Source organism: Canis aureus, chromosome 10 (assembly GCF_053574225.1).
Source record: "Canis aureus isolate CA01 chromosome 10, VMU_Caureus_v.1.0, whole genome shotgun sequence".
NCBI lineage: Eukaryota > Metazoa > Chordata > Mammalia > Carnivora > Canidae > Canis > Canis aureus.
Genome location: NC_135620.1, coordinates 74447668 through 74471064, shown reverse-complemented (window position 1 = coordinate 74471064; position 23397 = coordinate 74447668).

Sequence of the window (23397 nt, the reverse complement as noted above, 5' to 3'; positions counted from 1 at the left end):
ATGAGGGGCATTTGTGTATTCATTTCTGCATCTCCAGCTCTCCCCACAGAGTAATAATAACAAAAATAATTTTATCACCCAAACACCCCAAACTATCACAGGACCATTATTGTATGCCAATATTTTCTTTTATTTTATACACTATTTACAGAAACTTTAAGCACTGGGTACTTCCTAAACAAATTTTTTCAGATGAATAAAATGAGACCCCAAAAGGTGAAGTCACGTGCTCCTTCCTCATCATTAATTAAAGGTGCCAGAACTAGAATTTCTTTCCGGTAAGTGTTGGGTCAGTCTATCATATGTTCGTCCAATGAGTGAAAGAAGTTACAATTCAAGTGACTGCAATACGGTACCTGCTTCATAAATTCATTTGCAAGTAAGGCCTCCCGTATAACCAGCTTATATTTGTGCTGCAGTTGTCCATACCTGTGTACTTGTCGTATTTCACTCACTGAAGAGTTCCTACATTTCTCTCTTGTTTTTAGACTCAATGGTAGTCACCTGGAGCACTGGGACAGTACCTAAAAACACGGTCGTGTCTGGCACTGTTTCAACTCTAATGCAGGCAAACAGCAGGTGCTCCCTGAATGTCTCTGAATGGTTGGGTGGTTGTTAATCAAGAGGCAGTTTTGTGCAGAAGAGGGAACATAAGATTGGCTCGTGGAGGTTCTAGTCCTAGTTCAGTTACCCGCTGCACACGGGAAGGGGGCCACTTAAACCCTCCAGCCTTCCCTTCCAATCTATAAAATCGGCCTGATAGTCTCTGTCCCCATAACTCTCAGAGGTATAGTGAGGTTCAAATAGGATAATGCAAACTATAAATTGCAGCGCAGATACAAGGTTTTATTATCCCAGTTATGTTATATCTCTCTCTGTCTACTTGCCGCACATTACCACCTTCTCATTTAGGTGAGCACTCAATATTCACCAAATGATTTTCCCTAAATCAATAATATAAACAAAGGAAACAAGATGATCTAGTAAAAGAGGCTCAGGAAATTGACTCTCGGGGTGTGTGTACAGTATTGTCTTGGAAAGGTAGGCTGATATAATATGCCACTAACTCTCTAAGTCAGAGAAGAATTTACCAGAAAGCTTGCAAGTAAATGCATTTTCTACAATTCACTCTAGCGCAGCAATTCTCGGGAGATAACACCATTAATACTCCATTTCAAATTAAAAAACATATGCTTTTTCCTCTCTTAAAAAAAAAATAAGGGAACATGGCCCATTTTCTTCCCTTTACAAAAACAAAAGCTTTTAAAATGATAAAAATTTGCCTCTGCTTGATAAAACAGCCATCTGCATCTGATTTAGTTAAGTGTTATTCTTGTATCTTTTTATATTATTATTATTATTGCTGGTTGGAGAAAAATGCATAAATACAAAGAGAGGTCTTTGCAAAGGTCACACAATTTCTACTTCAATTATCCTTAAAACTTGGCCTCACCTTCAAGTTGACCCTAAAATTGAATCTTAACCCTTAACGGAAGAATTTGAAATAAAGCTTAAGGAAACATCCCTAATTATTGATGTATAATAATATCTTGTCTTCCCCCTCCCCCACTTTTATGATGTTGGTGGAGAAAAGATATTAAGAAACTTGAGAATGAAGAATAGCTATTGCATTTGGCATTTATATGACCCTCTATTATTGTAATCATTTTTATTAGTTATTTCTCCTGTCGGTTCTGAGAGAAAGATTGGATAAGCTTAGTATTCAGAGTGGGTGAGCTCCCCATATGCTGTTAACTCCAGTATGATGGTCATAAACACCAAATGGCATGCCATATGAAACAGGCACAGGGCGGGTTTCCCAAATATACAATTAAGATAACTGGAGATGGCATCGACTATACAAATGCTACAGCCGTTTCGGAATTAATCTCATGGAGATGGTTCCTTTGAGTTTAGGACAAAGGAAGCGGGAGGGAAGGCTTGTTGATAATGCTCTTAAATGGGCTGTGCTGATATTACCGGCTGAAGCCTGAAGATAATGTGGCTGGGAGATGGGGGTCGGGTACAGCTTTGGCTACACGTATTTATGCTTGGATGGAATGGTGGAGATAGTGAATGATTATGACACCAGATGAAGAGTTAGATCAGAAGACGTGGGTTTCGGCCCCCGGCTCTACAACCTACAGACTTCATGACTCGGGTCTTGTCTTTTACATCCTTGACCCTCTTGCTGGTCACCTCCAAAAAAAATGGGCACAATCTGTGGCCTCTCAGAACAACACCGGAGGAGAAGGTGGGATTGCCATAATGGGCAAACTGGACGCAGGGATACCAGAGAGCATAAGCAGGGGGAGCAGTGGGGCAAGACCGGGGACACAGTCAGGTGTACATGCAAGACGCAGAGGCTCAGGGAGGTGGGATGCGGCGGGCCCGGCAGACGGCTGTGGGTCTGAGTCAGACCCGACCACGGATGGATGGGGACAGTGTGCCAGGGGCTTTGCGGCAGAGCTGAGAAGCCAGGGCTCGGTTTCTTTTTATTACAGCTCTGTATCGGTTGGTTGGTTCATTTTGGGTAGCAGAGAAGTGAAATGTTCAGCGGTTTAGGAAAAATTAATCCAATTAAGTAAAATGGATTGGACGGGGAGGAGAAAAAGGCAGGGAGAGCAGTTAGGAGGCTTGGGGGAAGCGTGGTTCCAGCCAGTACAATTGGGAAGAGGGGCCCCGGGAGCGGGGAGCTCGGGGTGCGGCCCTGGGCAGGGCGCCCGGCAGGTGCCCTGTGTGTCCCCCTGCCCGTTCTGACCTCCTGGCTGCGTTGTCCTTTGCAATTTGGACATGACCCCTCTGACGGTGATTGCTGCGTGTGTGCAGCTGTGGCGAAAGGAAGGGACTAGAGGGAGCAGGATTTATCACAGGAGTCGGAAGGCAGCCTGTGGGGCAGGTCTGTAAGGCAGATCCCGGCTTTCACCTAATGACCCTCCCTCCCCGCCTCTCAGAGCCCTTCACCCTCCTCTTGCTTCCTGCATCCCTGTCCCTGTCCCCGTGAATGACATGGTCCTAGAAGTTTAGAGCTCCGACTGATGGGCTCCTACATGGAGAATGACAGACATACTGGCAGACACTGGAATAAAAAATAATATTAAAAATGAGTTTCTAGTGGCAGAGGCCCGGGTTCAAATTGCGTTTCTAGGCTATGCTCGCTGCGTGAACACAAGAGTCTCTGACCTTGGGCAAGAACAAAACACCTCTCGGCTTCTGTTTCCTCACTTGTGAAATCGACAAACAAATGGGCACATTCCAAGTGTTGTTGTGAATGAAAGAAGAGCACGCAGAGGCAGCAATCAGGGCCATGCTGCCAAGCAAATGGCCCCCCTTCCAGGAGGATGGAGAACCCCGCTTGCTTCCACCTTCACGTTTTCTTCCGTCTCATTCCCTGCCCTTCTCCCTCCCCCTCTGCCTCTCTCACTACAGTGACATCAGTGACCCTGATACAGGCTGCCCTCCTCAGACTAGCACCTTCCCAATTTCCATATTGAGGAGGTACCATCCTGGAGGGTGTCATAGTTGGTCTGAGCTAAAATTGGGGAGACGGTTGACATGGGGCCATTGCGGATTCCACTTGCTGGCTTTTAGAAGCAAAAAATCAGACACCAGTTAGACCGTGCACTGGCATTCCAGGATAAAGATCTTCTGGGCGAACCATTAATTTTAAAATAAAACATACAGCTTCAAAGGTTTATTTCTCAAGTGGAGAAAATCTGCGAAGAGAGGGCTAGTTAATTATGGCGGACACTGTGGTTGGCGCTCAAATATTCTAGTCCCTTGGTCTAAGTCAGTAGTGCTCACCCTGGAAGCGACTTTATCTGCAAAGGGACAGAGAGCAATGTGTGGAGATGCGTTTGTTTGCCAGGACTGGGGAGGGATGCTACGGGGAGCTGGTGACCCGGGATGCGGCTCCTTCCATACACAGGACGGCGTTTCCACGACAAGGAATTATCTGATGTCAGCAGTGACACTGTTGAGAAACTCTGGTCTTAGCCAATCGTGGCAACTCTTCCCTTTTTCGCCACCGGTGGTTTCAGGAATCCAGTCACAAGCCAGGGAGCGTGTCACGCCCCGTGGTGCCGCTCATTCATCTTAGGGCCAACACACCTACGGAACTGGCTGGCGGGAAGAGAACGCATTTCAAGGTTGGGAATCCTGTTTCCCCAACTCGATGTGAATAAGGAAGCACAATACTCCTGTCCCTGCTGGCTACGGGCTTGTGAACTTTAGGGTGAAGGGTATATTCCAAAGAAAGATGGAAAAAAAAGAAAACTCAGGTTCTTGGAGACCTCGAATCTATTCACTCTCATCTCTACTTCGGTTCTTGAGTTTCATGCTGTGAAATCACAAACATCGTTTTTGTATATATCGGTTTACATCAGTTTTTCTTTTTTTCACGTGCCAATGTGAACATACAAGGAAAGACTCTCCACAAGCGATCTCACGATTTTCCAGGAGTTTTACCCTCTTCTATGGATCGTCTTGCTTGGAATTCAGTAGTTTCCAGGCAATCTGTTTCTCCAATTTAGCACCCTGGCCGACCGGTGACCAGACGGTTCTCCTTCCTTCAGTTTTCTTCAGTAGAGCTCAGACCAGTTAGGATTAAACAACATTTTTTTTTTTATGTGCCAAATAAGAACAAAAGGAAAATAAACACAGGAGGGGAAAAAAAAGTAATATTTTTTACTTTTTTTTTTTTACTTAACTTTTTTACTTAACAAATAGAAGTTGTTATAAAGTCTCCAATCCCAAAGGTTGGTCACAATTTGGATCACTTAAAAAGTATTAAGCATCTATTAAGAAACACTGAGTACTCTGCTAGGGGCTACGGGTACACTGATTAGAAAAGTCAGACTCCTCCTTTCCTAAGGAGCTCACAGTCTTGTATCAGGAGACAGATGAGTAAGGAGGTGATGAGAGTGTGGAGGGACGGGTCCAGGAAGAGCAGAGGGAACGAGGAAGGGAAGTGATGCAGCAGGTCACTTTCCGGGTTTCTCCCTCTATCTCCTGATCTATTTTTAAGTGTACAATTTCATCCTACAATTCACCTCACAGAATTCTCTCCCGGCCACCTTGACCTCTTCATGACCAAGAACACAAAAGATAGATGTTCATCATTGCTTCCCGTCGATAGCTCATCCTTCTGCTCGCTGCCTGCTTGGAGACACATCGTGGGTGATGACTCCCTGAAAGACTGTCCCTCTCAGGGAAGAGCCCCGAGGCCACACCCACCTGGTGAGGAAGGAGGAGCGGGACCGTGCTAGGCATTCATCACAACTCAATGCAGGATGACAGACACGACCCTGTGTAAGGAAATGTGATCGAGATAAGGAAAGTCGTACAAACACAGATGTCAGAGACTCACCCCCTCACAGACCCACACAAAGGGCACACAGTGGAAATGGAAAGAGATAAACAGATATATATATATAAATGAAGAATCTGTAAAAGCTAATGACACGAGAAATGGAAAAGAGGGTGGAGAGAACTGGAATCCAACACTTGGAGATGGCAGATAACTTGGAGAGAGGAGCGGCGTCCCCAGAACAGGTGGGGAGTGGGGTGAGGAGGAGCCGGCTTAAGAGAACAGTGACAAATTGGTTCTGATCGCATCGCCTTCAAAAACCGACCAGGATCCGAGCCCGCTTTGCAAGTTTTGTCACATTCCGTGACTAATTAAAGGAAGAACACGCGAGACTAGACATAAGGAGGGAAACTTGAGGGGAAAAAAAAAACAAAAAACAAAGAGAAACTAAGCCTTTCCCAAACTCTATCAACCAGTGGTCAAAGATATGGTGAGTTAATATGTTTCTCCCGTTTCCCACCCCTACCATTTCTGTCAAGCATAAAAAATAGACCAATTTGTCACCACGTCTGCATAATGTCAGGATAAGAGTGTACTGTTCCCTTCCTTAGCAGAGGTCACTCGGAAGAGTGTCTCCAAGATTGTAGGAAGGAAAACAAATGAGCAAGCCCAGAAATTGGAGGCGAGGTGCTCCGCGGTGGCGGGGGAAATGCCGAGATGATGACTTTCGGAAAATTGCATCGGGTTTATCCAACACAGGACTGTTTTAATCACTGCACCGGGGGACCCGCTTCAAGGACGGATGGATAATGCATGTCTCAGAGAGGCTGATAGGGAGATAGTGCGGCTCCTCAAACGTCTTCAACAGGCCATTAAGTGAGCAAACGTCCTCGTACATCTGCTCGGGGGTATGGGACTGAGAGTAGCAAAGGAAACTTCAAGGTCCCCTGATGGGCTCAGAGGAGCACTTGGGGAGGCCGACTCTGGTGGGACTCTGGGGAGAAAAGGGAGGCACGTTCCGCAAAGTCAAGTCTGGTCGGGGCACAGCATCCCCTCCTGCCACCGCCCACCGGGAGTAATCATTAGACACATGACTGACACACAGATGGACAGACACTTCCATACGTGCAATGACCTTGCCTTGCTAACGTGCTTATCTCCAAACTTCCAGAACCTTCCTTAGGAAACTGATTGAAGTGCCAAGAGTTTAGAGAGGCCCAAGGGGATGGGGTGAACTTAATGGAATGGGGAGAGGCTTAGGCATTAAATTATCCGGGTTCCACATCCCAGCTTTGCTACGAATTACTTGTGCAACCTTGGGCAAGTCACTCCATCCCTCCAGGACTGGGTCTTCTCTTGCAAAGTAGGACTAGGTGCTCCCATCTGATGACTGATGACACTTGCAAGTCCAGAATGTACACAAATATCCATTTCAGTGATTGCTATCCTTTTATATATAGTATTTTAGTGAAGGGGTGGCTCTTGTGACCAGAGAAACGTCATATCACCTCCTCAGGTCTTAGTTTTCTTCTTTGCTAAACGAGATAGAACTTTGATTAACCACATGCCCAATTGTAACAGTATTTAAGGAGCTTTGACGATATGCCAACACTGTTCTAAATACACATCTCTGAACTAAAACACTAGCCTACGCTCTCGGTGCCACTGCCTCCATTTTGAAGTTGAGAAAAAAGACGTAGAGAGCGGGAGCTTCTCATGCCAGGGCCACACCACTGGCAGAGCTGAGATGTGATTTCAGACGGTGGAACTTCAGGGCTTCTCTAGCACCTTGCCTGATAATAATGGCACCAGAATAAGACAGAGCCTGGAAACAGGTTCTTTGCAGGTCTGTTTCTTGGTGCCAGGCATATATCCTACTCTCCAAAAAAGTCTTCTAATTAACTCGTGGAGAGAAGCCCTTGATGCCATTGGGAGCTTCTCTTGGAATTTTTACCTCCAAAGTTAGAGGGGAAATTCTTTCCATCTGAGGTAAAGTATACAGCATTTTTAGAGAAACTTCTTTGGAGGGAGCCATAGAGCCATAGATTGTATCGAAGGCAGAAGAGACAGGGAGCCCATCCAGATCATTTCTCTCAATTTCAAGTTGGTGAAACTGAGGCCTAGAGAGGAGGAGAGTCTAAGCCCAGCTCACACAGTGAGGAAGGAGCAGAACGGGGACTGGAACCCTGCTGATTCCTAGGCTCATGTGCTTTCTCTCTCGCTACAGGCTGGCATTGGACACGGAACTCCATACAGCATTGAGCCCCTGCTGTGATTTGTTATGTGCAAGAGATTAAAACACAATCATCAAAATACTAATATATTTTCATTTACAGATTGGAAAAGCTGAATTCCAGTAAGGTGGGACACCTCTATTGAAGCAAACACTTGGTTAATTGCCTAGTACAGGGTTGGGTACACAGCAGGTATTTAATCAATAGTTCCTGAGTTAGACTGAATGCCTTGGATAGCAGGCATATGACTCTTTCCTTCTTCTCTTAATTGTTTCCTCCACCATAGCTGAGTCTATGCTGTAAGGGCACAATTTGATGTCCCCATTATTTGTGAATCAGCAATGGATCATGCGCCATTTGATGAGCAACTTGGAATCAAAAAGACCGTATTGAGCTCCTCCTACACTGTCATTGAAAGGAGGCCTTAGCACAATTCCTGGCTCATAGCAACTCCCCATAAACATGAGCTATTACCATTGCTGCTCAAAGAGCTCATAATAGTCTCTGGGGAATAAATGATGATGAATGAAGAATGCCTGTTTTCTTCAGGAAGCCCCCAAATAATAGGGAGATTGTCACATTAACAAATAATTATAACATATTACAATTATTAATGGTGAAAGCACACAGACTTGTAAAAAGACACGTGGATTCTAAAAGAGGGTAGTTAATTAATTATTCAGTGCTGTTGAAACAAGCTCAAAATGACACTCACAGAGAGGAAACACTGAATAGGGTTTCGATAGGTGAATAGGAGCAAGGAAAGTTACTCCAATAAGATCAAACAGGAGAGAGGAAGCGTGAGGCTTGGATTATTTAGAACTTTGTGGAAACATCAGTTACTGAACAGAATGTGTCTGTGAAAGAGAGATGTTGAGCAGAGACAAGGCTCCACACTAGGAAGGGGCTGATTCCCAGAGGATTTTTATGCCAAATTTTGAAAGTTGGATTGTAGACTGAATGCAACAGGGAGCCTATTGGGTATCAGATGAGATGGCAACATGGTCAAATTTGTATTTTAGAAACATGATACTGCCAGCAGCATAGATACTAGAAAGGAAAGAAGTCGCAGAGGAGACGGGAGTATTGGGAAGCTATTGAGATAACATAGACATGGCTCGGAGATCCCACTTGTGGGTATATATCCAAAGGGAATGAAAGCAAAATATCAAGGAGATCTCGGATTACCATGCTCATTGCGTCATTCACAACAGCCACAGTATAGAAAAAGCCTCAACAGACAAATGGATAAAGATGGAGATATGTATATTTATACCAAGGAATATTATTCGGTGATGAGAAAGAAGGAAATCCTGCCATTTGGCTGTTTACAACAGCATGGATGGACTTTAAGGTCATTATGCTAAGTGAAATAAGCCAGACGGAGAAAGATAAATACTGTATGGCATCACCTACACATGGAATCTAGAAAAAGAAGTCAAATTCACAAAAACAGTAGAAAGTAGCAGCAAGTTATTGCCAGGGGTTGGAGGTGGGAGAAACAGATAGAGGTTGATAAAAGCGTATGAGTATGTGATAAACGAGGTCTGAATATCTAACGGATAACATGATGACTACAGTCGACGACACTCTATTGCATATTGAAATTTGCTGAGTAGCACTTAAATGTCCTCACACATAAAAAAGATAAATATGTGAGATGATGGATGTGTTAATTAGTAGGAGGTGGAGATCCTTTCACAATGCACACGTATATCAAATCATCACAATGTACATTTAAATATCTTCCCATTTTGTCAATTATACCTTCATAAAGCTGAAAGAGAAGTATTATCTTTAGAACAGATTTAGAAAAATACATAATTTGGGTTTAGCAGTTTTCTTAAATCTTGAACATTTAAGTAGTGAAATGAAATGATAATAAACAATAGGGAGAATCAAATTGTTTAAGAAAAAGAAAAAGGAGAAAGAAAGAATAGGCAAGAGATAACAGAGCCCAAAGAAATTGGTGGAAGAGGGGAGAGAGAGAGACAAACGTAAGAAACACACTTGATAGGACTTGGTGAGAGGATGGATGGAGATGCTGAGAGGACATGGGGAAGCATAAACGCAGCAGCCTCCTCACCTCTCTGTTGGGGTTCCCTTCCTCTCCGCAGTGGCGTCCCACTGTCCCTCTTTTTGAGGGGCTAAAACCTGTAAAAGCAGATTGTTCTTTCCAGAGCCAGCTATGAATGGGGATCCTGGCAAAAGTCTTTCTCCTCCACCTCTCAAACCTGTGGTGTTTATCACTTGAGCTATTTGTCTTTGCCGAGCGAACATGACCATCTGTTACTATAACCCAACTATGAAAAAGAGATGCTTTTATTTTTCCCCATGTCACTTTGTACTGCCTGGGTGACACCTCAAGGAAGAAAAAAAGGCAGAAAGCAACAACAAACGGCATCAGTGATGAAAAGGGAGAGTCTAAGCTTCCATTCCTCACACATTTTTGCAACTAGCCACATAAAAGGACCCACAAAATGTGTGGTAATATCAGTGCAGAGAGTCATCCAGCTGTCTGCACACATTGTGTCCCTCTTACAAGTGAAATTAAAAAAAAAATCCTTTCCTTTTTTTTTTTTTTTTTTTAATCTCCTCACCTGGCAACAAATGTAAAAGCAGGCTCCAAGGTCAGTAACTTTTCTGACTCTCTCTTTAACCCGCGGTGCCTTAGCCCAGATTACTTAACCTGTCAACTCCACCTCTCCATAAATTCAACCTACTTTTCCCTCAAAAACTTCCACTTTTCCTCCTTAGGTATTGGAAGCCCATAGCAAATGCAATTACCCGTAATTCTCAGGGCAAGCTACGCTCTTTTCTGTATCTATTTCCTCAGCACAGAATATCCTTTTCCTGCGTCCCCTCTTGACTCTCAGCTCCAGCCTCGCTGACCTCGTTTCCATTCCATAAGGGGACCATGCTCCTTCTCTCTTCGGGACCTTTCTTCTACCTCACCCCCCTCCACCCACCCCTTAACCCAGTTAATGCAGATGTCAGCACACATATCACTTCATCGAGGAGATGAGCCTTTCCCAGAGATCCTGCACCAACCTCACTGGATCCTATCAAGTCACACTGTGTTTTTCTTATTACATAACAGTTACAGTGATTTGTAATGACACACACACATGATTACTGGATTAATGGCTCTCTCTTCCATAGACAATAAGGTCCATGATGCTCACCAGTGCATCCAAGAGTATAGGCCTTAGTACGCATCTCAATGAGTACCTACTGATAAACAAAGCATTAGGGGAATAAAGGGATTAATAAATGAATGTGAAAATCTTATTCCCTCCTTAAGGGCCATCTCTAATATCATCTCCCCTACACAGCTTCATCTTATGCTTCTTGTCACCCACAATCTTAAAACAGAAGTGCTGAAGTGATTTCTTAGTCATTTGAATACTAAAACATTTTTGCTGTATCTTCCTCGTGAAATGTCCCAAACCTCCAAGGATGGCTTCTCTTACGATAGGGATGCTAGTTTTGGACTTAGTGATTGATGGCAGTATCTAAAGGAAAAACTTCCTTAAAAACAAAAAACTGGGCTTCCCTTTCATTTTTTGGAGGTAAGCAAAGATGAGACTTCTTTGAAAGCTTCTCTGGCTTTATCCATTAGGTAGAGCCTTCTCTGAGGTATGCTCTGACTTTGTGTACCTATTTAAGTGCTTCATTTAAAGGTAAGGAATCTGTGATCCCTAGAAGTTATAAGCAACTTAATGGCAGAGTTTGGTTAAGAACCCAAGTCTCCAGATTTCTAGTCTACTCCTTTTCTTTTCTTTTCTTTTCTTTTCTTTTCTTTTCTTTTCTTTTCTTTTCTTTTCTTTTCATTTCTTTTCTTTTCTTTTCTTTTCTTTTTTTGGTCTATTCCTTTCTTTAACATCTGTTCATTGTCCTATAAAAACAAGTAGATATGGCGGGGAGAAAAAAAAAAGACAGCTTATGTATTTCCTTCAACTGGAACACATTCCTAAAATGGGACAGATGTAGACATTATTTATCCTGGATGGTGGATTCCAAGTTTAATAAAGCAAGCCTTCTTGCCAAAAACTGGTGGAATGATTCTCTATAAAGTTGCAAAGAATTGCTAAATTAGCTACATCCATCACACATTGACATGTTCCTGGGATGACACAACACCAAGAACAAGAGGCCCTTAATTTAGATGTCATTAATAACCCAAACAGATCTTACGAAGCAGAATATTAATGCAAAGATTTTTTTCACGATTTTAGAGCTCAAACTTGCTTTGGAATCAGTACATATTTTACTTTAATATATATGTGTAGAAGAGGTGGTAATTGAGGCTGTCTTCGATTCAATCCATTTTAGCAGACAGCATGGTTGTTGGGAAGATGTCTGCTCTGCCACAAATTTGCTGTGTAACCTTGGACACATCGACTCTCTTCTCAGTTTCACCATTCATAAAACAAACTCTTGGATTTCAGCTTAATGGATAGTTTCTCCATAAATGATCCAAAGTCTGTGCAGTTCACTTAAGCACACAGTCGAGTCCTACAACGTGAAAGGCATTGCACCTGCTGTTATACACACGGTGAACAAAGCATGATTCTTGACTTCAAGGTGTTCAGAGCCTAAAGAAGAGGGCTGATATATAAATAACCAACTTGAATGAGTTTAATAGAAAAAAAAAAGAGTAACTCAAGTTAAATTATGCTAGGAAACAGAAAGAACTTATAACTATGGATAGGGAGGAGTCATTTAAATGGCTGAAAGAATATGATGTGGAACCCTTTCCTAATAAACTCTAATATATCTAGAAAGTTATTTTCTAAATAAATATGAATTATCAAGATTGATGGAGGCATATGTTGAAAGTCTGAAATATATAGTGATCATAGATGAAATGTGAAGATCATCCAAATAACAGAGAGACAAGGGAAAGCCAAGAGCATTTAATGGAAAGATTTTTAAATTTTTAAGAAACACATTTTCTATATAACTTCTATACTTCCTAAGTACATAAAAAAGAAGGGACGCCTTTTCATTTATTTTCCTAACTTGTAATAAGAACTATCCTTATTCCAAAATGTGAGAAATGTAGTATATAATTTTATCTACACTTAGCAATAGAAACCTGCATGAGGAAAGTGCTGTTAAATCAGGACCGTGACATCCAGTACTGACCAAATGATGAGGACAGGTGGTTTCTTAGACAGATAATAATGATAGAAACTGGACACAATTAATAAAAACCCCAACTATTTAGACACACTACAACATAGCACAGAGCGGGCCAGAACTGGAGAAGAAGTTAAAAGACTGCTGCTGGACCAAAAAAAGAACTGTGATGCCAGTTCATACTTTCTTATCTAACGGCGCTGCCCAACCCACAAAGAGTTGTGGTGACAGAAAAGCGAAAGCCTTCTTGGCTTGAGATGTTACAGGGCAGGAATGAGAGAGAACTATTTGAGGAACCAGAAAGTAAAGAGAAAAACCTTAATTCATGAAAACCACAGAAAGAATGAGCCCTCAAAAGCTAGCATAAAGTCTGCCCCAAACTTTGGCTGACCACTAGGAAGCTACATGTCTAAAAAAAGCAATAGCTTGAAGCCAAAAATAAACTGAGCAAAGAGAGGAGCCGCTGCAACCATAGGGAAAGAGAATTCAGTTCAAGAACAGCCAAGTTAACTGTGGATTGGAACTGACAGTACCCAGAAGAACACAGTAGATTCCACAACCCCTATAATCAAATGTTCAACCAAAATTTACCAAACATGTGAGGAACCAAAAAGTATGAGCAATATGTAAAACAAACAAATCCATAAAACCCAGTCAATAGAAACTGACACTGAGTATGCCCAGCTGTTGGATTATAGCAGGTGAAAACATTAAAGAAACTAATATAAATACATTCAAAGATTTAAAGGACAATAAGTTTGAAGAATTAAAAGGCAATGTGTCATTAATGAGTGAATAGGGAAATAGAAACTATGAAAAGGATTTTTTTTAAAAAAATCTAGATCTGAAAAGTATAACAGCTAAGATGAAAAAAAGAAATCACTAAATGGGCTTGACGATAGATTAGAGATGGCAGAAGAAAGAGTCAGTAAATGTGAGGAAAGAACAATCGACAGTTTCCAATCAAAATAATAGAGAAGAGAAACATGGAAGAAAACTATAAAAAGCCTCAGAGACCCATGGTCAATATTGAGCAGGCTACAGACTGGACTCCTAGAATGAGAAGACACAATAGGGCAGAAAAATATTTGAAGATCTAATGGTCAAATTTCCCCCAAATTGCTGAAGAAAACACATTAATTTACAGATCCAAGAAGTTCAGCAACCCCCAAGAAGTATACATATGGGAAAAAACAAAACAAAAAATGTTAGTACATCATAGGAAAATTGCTGAAAGCCAAAAAGAAAATTTGAAAGCAGCAAAATAAGCCCAACGCATTACAAGCAGAGGCACGATGATGATTAACAGCTGAATTATCATCAGAAACAATGAAAGCCAGAAGATATTGGATTTAAATATTTAAAGTGTTGACAGAAGAAAAAAAAAGAGAAAGGTGTTATAAAGACACTTTCAGATAAACAAGAACTGACAGAATGAATTGCTATCAGACACAATTTAAAGAAATATTAAGGAAAATATTTCAGACTGAAAAGAAATGGAAATTGATAGTGACTTATATATACAGGGAGGGATGAAGAACCCTGGAAATGGTTATATATATATTATATATATATATATATATATATATATATATATATATATATATATATACACATACATATTCTTGTTATGGCAGTTTAAGTCACCTAAGAATTAGACACCTAGATGGGTTTAGATGTGATAGATTATTTTAAGGAAATGTTTATAAAGAATTAATAAGGAGAGAACTTGAGTAGGCAGAGAGCCTTCAGACTACGGTGCAGGTCCAACATTTGCAAATAGAGAGAACAAAAGATGGATGGAAATGTAATGTAATAATTATATTAACAAAAGATGGATTGAAAAAGCTCAGCCCACAGTACATTTGTGAGAAAACCTCAGCCAGGCTGCCTGTCAGAGTAATTCCATCTTGAGCAGAATGTACCAGCAATAATATTTCCAGCTTGCTCAGTCACTGGTTGTGAGCAACCTGGGAAGGCATGACCTCAGGGTTCATGGGAACAGCACCTGGAGGTGTCAGTCAACTATGCTTCCCTCAGCATGTAGTCTTAAAGGAAATCAAATTAATGCATCTCCACAGTCATCATACTTGATATCTTTAAAGATATATGGCTATTTAAAGCAAATGTTATGTCATAGGCATTGTTGAGTATAACATAACTGTGTAATATATAAGTATAGATGTAGATATAGGTATAGAGAGCTCAGATGGGTGTTTATAGGTAAGATAGGTATATAGATAGGAATTATAGGTAATATAGGTATTTATTGATTGATCTATTTATAAGGCAATATATATGGTGACATAGTACAAAAGATGGGAGGGGGTAATTGGAAATTTACTGTACCCAGAATCATCTGTTTTTGTTTTGGCCAGAAGAAATTTAGTATTAACTTTAAGTAGATTGGGATCATTTAAATAGGCATATCGTATTGCAATTCCTAGATCAAGCAAGGATACTAATGAAAGGAAATATAGCCAAAAATTCAGTTGTGGAATTCAAATGGTATACCAGAAAACATTTGCTTAATCATAAAGGGTAAACAATAAAACAAAAAAAAGAGATATTGGAAAACAAATAATAAAAGTGTTAGACCCAAATCCAATTATTTTAATAATTACATTAAGTGTAAATGAGTTAAATATTTCAATCAAAAGCTAGATTGTCAAATTAAATACAAATGTGACATTCAGCTATAGGCTACCTACAAGAGATACTTTTTAACAAAGACATAAATAAATGGAAATTAAATGTCAGAAATAGGAATTATGCACACAGTAAGTACAAGAAATCTATAATAAAAAAGATCTATAATAGTTATATTAATATCAGACAAAGTAGACATGAAAACAGATATATTTCTGGAGAAAAGGGGATGTTTTATACTAATAAAAGGATGACTACAATAGGGAAATATAAAAACAAATTATTTATACCTGTTTAACAACAAGACTACAAAATGGATGAAGCAAAAACTGACAGAGTTGAAAAGAGAAAAGGACAAAAATTATATTTGAGATTACAATATTTGTCTCTCATTAATTGATAGAACAAATGGAAAGAAATTCACCAACATAGGACATTACTACTAAACTAATTGAAGATTACTAATCAATTGAACTTGCTCGATGTTTCTAGACTATTAGACCCCCAAACAAGAGATTACACTCTCTTCAACCATACATGGAACACTCACCAACACAGATAATTGTTTAGGCCATAAGAAGTCTCAATAAACTAAAAATGAATAAACTTATATAAAACATATTCTTTAATCAAAATTATACTTGAGATTAACAACAGAAAAAAATCTGGAAGTTATCTATTTGGAAATTTAAATAACACACTTCTAAACAACTGATGGATGAAAGAAGAAATTGCACAAAAAAATTGAAAATATTTGGAATCAAATATACATGAAACCATAATGTATCAAGAGATATATGGCTATTTAAAGCAAAAATTATACCACATGCATTTTTTAGTATAACATAGCTGTGTAACATAGATACAGATGTAGAAACAGGCATAGATAGATATAGACAGTATTACAGGTGGTATTATACCTATAGTAATAACATACTGAAAATTGGTACTTAAAGGGAAATTTATACCTTTAGTGGTTTATTAAATCAGAGGAAACTTCCAAAAACGTTATCTAATGTTCTTTAGGAGGTTAGAGGGAAAAAAGAAAGGAAAGTTTAAGGTAAGTCGAAATAAAGAAATAACAGAGGGGTGATGAAATGTTTAAAAAGTGAGCAAGTCATAGAGGAAGTCATTGCAACCAAAGGCTCGGTTTTTTGTTGTTTGTTTTGGAAAGACTACAAAACTGACAAACTTCTAGCTTGACTGATCAAGAAAAAAAAGAGAGAACGCCCTAATCACCATTATCAGGAGCAAAAGAAGGGCATCATTGAGACATTACAAACATCACTAAATACTAAGTAAAGAATATGAAGGACTTCAAGCCAATACATTTGATGATATAAATAAAGTGGTCAAATGTCTTGAAAGGCAAATCACATACAAAAAGAATTCCTCTGAGGCTATGAGGTGGCAGCTTGTGTGTAAGACTAGTTCCTCACAAAAAACAAAGTAGAAAAAGAGAAAAAAAGAAGAGAAGTACAAGATAATGTTTAAAAAGACAAGAGAACTACTATGGGAAATGAGACTGAGATTCTTTTTTTTATGATTTTATTTATTTATTTGAGAGAGAGAGAGAGACAGAGAGAGAGACCGCACAAGGGTGAGGGGCAAAGGGAGAAGCAGACTCCCCGCTGAGCAGGGAGCCCTGCTGCCATGTGGGGCTCGATCCATCCCAGGACCCTAAGATCATGACCTGAGCCCAAGGCAGACGCTTTATGGATTGGGTCACCCAGGTGCCCCAGAGATGAGAGTCTAAGGGTCAGAGTGAAGAGAATCATGGAGAGGGTAGCTCACAAACAGCACTCACCCACATTCCTCCCCAGAGCATTTGCCAATTATTGGAGCATGGAGCTGGTGGCCACTGCTGAGTGGTAAAGAATCCAGCAGAACTGTTGGCAAACTCATAAATCTGAGGAGAAGAAAAAAAGCTTTTGTGACTGCCAAGGCAGCCAAGACCTAGGGAGTCAAAATTCTAATAAAAGGGACAGTCCACAGAAATGAGTAATAATTGTTGGTTTCTCCTTGAGACATTTGCTAAGTTTTTGAGCCGTAGAGGTCAGGGGAATAGCAAGCAAGGCAGAAATTGTTTAAGTGTAGAACACTTTTCCAAGTCTCTTGGAGCTGAGCAGACAAAAATTGCAGATGAGAAACCACATCTCATCAGGTTGTAGGGCAGCAAGGGGTAGGGGAGGGTGGGGTGGTGGGCACCTAATAAAGATCTGAGGGTCTCAGTGGGGAACCCACGGAGAGCTTGAGTTAACCGGAGGGAGAAGAAACTGTAAGAATTGCAACTCTGCTTCACAGCAGCCCCGTTTCCCGTCAGATTGAGCTGATCTACCACCAGTCTATTTTCCACCCAAGGACAAGATAAACATCTCTGGAGGGAAAGAACATGGTGGCATCCAATTAAAAGTTGTCTGGCATGTTAAAAAAAAGGTGACGAAAAGAAAGCGTGAAACAGAAAGATATCCACTAGTGACTCACTGTTCAGGGGTACCAGAAATATAATTAAAAAGAGCTACTCTTTGATGTATAAGTGTAGTAAACTGGATACGTAAGACTTGGGTACTGCTGAGAGAACTCACAGAAAACCTAAGTGAATAGAAACGCATACCCATTCCATGGACAATAGATTCAATGTTCTTCCCCTATGGATCTATAGCTTCATTGCAATCCCAATCAGAATCCCAGAAATCATTTTAAATAGAAATTGACAAGCTATCTCTAAAATGTATGTGGAAGTACAAAGGACCTAGGGTAATTAAAACGATTTTTGAAAGCAAAGAAAAAAGTTTAAGACTTTTACACTACCTGATTTCAGGTAGTGTAGGTAAAAGATTTACTCTATAGCTCTTCAAATAATCCAGGCAGTGTGATATTAGCAAAAGAATAAACGTGTAAGTCAAGGAACAGGAGAACAGGTTTAGAAATAGAACCCTGTTTTTATAACCAAATTGATTTTAGAGAAAGTTTCCAAAGCAATTCAATGGCCACAGAGTATTTTCAATAACTGATTCTTGAACAGTTACATGTCTCTATAGAGAAGAACAAACCTTTACGTAACTCAGGGAAGTCACAACATTAAATGACCAAATGGATCATATAGACCTAAACATAAAAGGTAAAATTATCAAAGTTTTAGGAGAAACAATAAAATTCTTTATAATCACAGAATGAGCATTTACCACAATGGAAAAAAAGTGGATTAATTGGAGATCATCAAAATTAAAACCTTTAAAATTTTTTTTTCAGAAATAAAAGGTGGAAAAAGAGCAAACAGGGAAAATATTATGTACATGTACATATGTATAAAATATGACAAAGGACTCATATAAGAATAAATAAAAGGCCTTTCAACTCAACAGTAAGACAAATAACAAAATTTCAAAAGAGAAAAAGGATTGGAACAGACACTTCATAAGAGATGCTGTAAATATATAGCCAAAAAGGACATAAACAGATGCTCAATAACATAAGCATAAATATATGTGTTTCTTTAAAATCCAAAACCAAGTGAAACTTATCCGTGGTCTGGAAGTCAGGACAGTGCTTGTCTATGGGGAGTAGCAACAAATGGAAGAGGGCCCACTGGGGCTTTGGACGTGCGGATGCATATCTTGGTCTGGGTGTGGGTTACTTGTTTGCTCACTTATGGTGCATGTACATATGCATGTTATACCACGAGAAAAAAATCTACTGAAAAGATTCAAAGGTTAGCTTTATAAAGTTAATAAAGTTATTTCGAAGTTGATCTCCAAGAGCGAGTCATCTGAGAAGAGGCACAAAATACTCCGAAGAGGAATAAAGACAAAATATTTCTATGGATTTTCATTTGTAGGTTTGGCAGCAGGACACCTTAAGTTTTCCTCTCAATTCTACTAAATGGTAAACAATTTATGTTTCAGTTTCCTTAGGTGAAACATGCATATAGTAATTATACTTATATCATAGAGTCATTTGAAAGAATAAACCAGATATATTCTGTAAGAGTACTAAGCACTGCATGCCAAAATATTAGAGGTGAATCAGGATCGGTAAATAGTAGCTTCTTAAAAAAAATTTTTTTAATAGTAGCTTTTTAAATAATAGTCTTAATAATCATAATAACAATAAAAATAATATTGATATGAAGCAAAATAACTTGAAAATAGAATACAGGTAGAGGAACAGGCCGGTGGATTATTTTTAAATGTTCATAAACTGATCTGAGTTTATATACACATATATATATATGAATCAATATATAACACTGGTAGCATTTCGAATCAATGGGGATTGGATGAATTGTGTCATAAATCATTTTCAAATTCAAAGGCAGACGGCAAAAAGAGATAAAATTTTTGTGAGGCATACATGACACTCAAAGGATGATATATAAAACCAATGAGAAAAGGAGATAAACATTGCAGTTGAAAGTGAATCAGAGGACCCAATTAAGATAATCACAAAAGACACATATATATATGAGTTTAGTACGTAAAGAAAATATATTATACCTCACAGAGGGATTATATTAAAACAAGTCATACTTTTTGCTTATTCAATTGCTATTAAATATCATATACTTATATTACCTTTGTGAAGAGAGGGACATATGTTGCTTTTGGGAGTGCAAGTTAATAGGATGTTTTTGGAAAACAATTAGGAAATATGTATCAAAAGGCTTAAACTTGTACATCTGCATTGATCCAGAAATTACTCCTGTTGAATTTATCAGAGATAATCATGATCACACTCAAAGATTGGGCTATAAAGAGAGAAATTGCCTTGTTTATAATAAAAACTTTTAGACATACCTGTAGTTCAAATAATAGAAAATTATTTCATTCATCCAAGGAAATCATTTTCAGCATTGACAGCGGTATTAGAAAATAATTTTAACGGCAGAAGATAATTTTTACAATCTGCTCTTCCATTTCAGAAAGACAATTTAAAATAACACGGATAGTATGATTGTATTTTTGCAAAAACAGACACTTAATATACATTTGGAGAAAGGACGAGAGGTAGAGTCCACCAAAACATTATCGGTGATTGCATCAGAGTGACACAATTAGAAATGATTTTAATTTTCTCATCCTGCTTACCTATATTTTCTTAAGATTTTGCAAGGTGTATATATCACTTTGCCATAGGAAGGAAAATAATAATATCCCAGTGCAGTCCGAATAAAGGGAACAGTACCCATTAGGTACACTATCTAGCAGTGAAAAGAAGCGAGTGACAGATGCTCTTTGCAGGGATGAAGGCTACCTGTGAGTTCTGCAGTTAAAAAAGAAGACAATAGGTGTCCAAGCATGTGGAGACTCTTCAGGCAGGCGAGAGTGACAGCATGGAAGAGGGACAAGGAGGTTGAAGCCTTTTTGCAGACAGTGGATGAAAATGAAAAGTCGAGAGTTACTATATCTGTACTTTTTAGCTGGTGTGGGTTAGAGACAGAGTTAGAGACAGAAGCAGGAGTCAGATCTTGCCCGGGCCGCCCATCACGTCACGGTAGGGAGACCGAATCCTCTACCGGGTGGGACACTGGGGAATTAGCCGAGAGCATGATCAGACCTGGGTTTTGGGAACATCCCTCTGGCGACGTTGCTGGGGCGGAAAGGCATTGCTGGAGAGTGAACCTAGATCCGATGCTTCAGATGTCTAGCAACGGTCCGCACGCTGGGGAGGCTCCCGATAAGGCGGAGGCCAAGGTGGCCAAGGCTGGTCAGAGAGAGGCGAGCTGGAGAGAAATTTAGGGTGCAGGAGTCGCAAGGCTTGGTGGCCATCAAAGTGCAGAAATGAAACCAAGGAAGGCCTCATGTTACTTTGAACATATGGTACGTTTGCCGGGTTTTGCCTACAAGCTTTCCACTTCCCACATGCAGACGGAGCACGCGCACACGTGCACACACACGCACACACAACTCATGAGAAACATCGGTACCGCCTTACACTTCACCACACCAAACCAAAGCAGGCGACAGAAGAGCTTAAGGTAAGTAAGAGAGTGAGAGGTGAGAAAAACAGAAAAAACGCAAAATTAACAGAGAACGTGGAGAAGAGGTCAAGCTAGTTAGGTGTCAAGGAAGACCTTCCTGCAAGAGAAAACTACGAGGGACTCTGAGATTCAGACCTTTCAGAAGGAGCAGTGTTTTCTTTTGTGCAGGAGACTCTGGTCTTCGGGTAGAACCACGCTGTTCTCCTAAAACAAAACAAGACAAAAACAACAAGTGCCACTTTTTCGTACTGGACAATGCGACTCGATTTCTCACAGTCTTTGTGTTGTTTGTATTTAAAGTTCTTTGCACGACTGTTGCTGTTGCTCAGAGCATGACTCTGGCGTTACGTAAGCTTTCACTGTAATCATGACTTTTTTTTTTTCTCCTTGTGCTGGTGTGGAAGAAAGAAGTGTGGGCCGGAAGGCCCCCTGCGGGGCCCAGCTCTCCAGCGTGAGCGCCTCCTCGGTGCTGACAGCGCCCACTCCTGTCACAGCTCCTGATGCAACAGGAAGCCAGTCGTTGCTTTCCTCTCTCCCCCTCTGGGAGGCAGGGGCTCTGCTTGGTAGGGAGGGGTGAGACGGAGAGATGGGGGGAGGATGGGGAGATCGGGAATGGATCCACCACTCCATGATGGCTAGTGAGTGTCCCCCATTCCTGAGAGACACCTGCTCCGGTGACGCGGTGAAACCCCCCATCCCAGTGGCCCAATGTGTACCCCAGTGTGGTCGTCACAGGGCCTGCAGCCTTGTCAAGCTCGGGGGTCAGGTGAGGGCCGCCAGGAAGGGCTCGGAGGTGGATGGTCCTTACCCCTGGGGGACGTCAAGTGCCCGGTGATGAAGAGCCCAGGCTGTGGAGTCATCGGACTCCACGCTGTGAGGCCAAAGGTCCTTGCCCCGCTCACCGGTCAACGATGGTCCAGTTGCTCAGTGTTCCCTCCTCTATGAAGTGGGGGCCACAAAAAGTAGCACTTACGGGGACGTACCACACTGCAGGCGCCCTGAGGGCACCCATTCAGCACGCACAGTGCCCCCCGGGGAGACGGAGGCCCGGCCTCCATGCTCCACGCAAGCACACTGACCCGGGGAGAGGGGCTGGCAGGTGCCCGACTGCGCTCCCACCGCCACCTGCTCCTCGCCGCGCGCCACGTGCTCCCGCAGGACAACGCTCAGGGATAAATATGAAGAAGTGCTAAGGGGATGGTTTAGGCGGAGAAGCAGCAGAGGGGAGTCGCTGGCACAGGGAAAACACCATTATTATAATGATAAGTACCCTTCCTGAGTCCATATAACAGAATAGGCAGTAACTTGGCACTTTATATACTTCATTTCACTAAATCTTCGCACTTCCCTCGCCAGGTAGTTATTACTATTCTTACTTTATGGGTGAAGCAAGTGAGAGGTTAAGTAACTTGTCAGATGTCCCGCTAGTTAGTCAGCGGCAGAGGCCGCATAAGACCCACCTGCCTGAGAGCCCGGCTTCCACCTGGGCACCTCGGTTTCTGTCCACAGGCGAGGGAACAGAGGCAGAGAACGGAAGGCATGTGAGGGACCGGCCCCTGGTCCACGGTCCCAGAGAGCGGAAGGGGTGGGTGGTGAGGCCCAAGCGCAAGCTCGTTCCCGTGCAGTCTGCAAACTACGACTTAACCTTGCAGACGGTGGTGAGCCATTCGCGTGGGTGCGGAGCGTGACTAGGAGTCATCCCACAAACACGCAACACGGCGAGCACACCTGTCTCCCTTGCTGCTGGCGTCCTAACCGCCCCGACGCCCAGATGCATTCCTTAAACCCTGGCCGAAAGCGTTCCCGGAACACATCGTCTATAGGACTGTCTTCCCCTGAATTTTTACAGCATTTGCTGCCAGTGTTTCTCATTGATTATCAAGCAGTGTTGCTGTCTTATTGCCCTTTACTTGCCTTTGACCCAGGTTATGATTTCCTAGAACACCGGCATTGGGGTTTCTGTGTGTTAAGTGCCCGTCCTCACGAGTGCACATAGTTGGTACCTTAAAAATGCTAACTGTTGGTGATGTCATGGGTATGGCATGTTTGTTTGCAAAAGCCTGCCTCGTCTCCACGGGAGC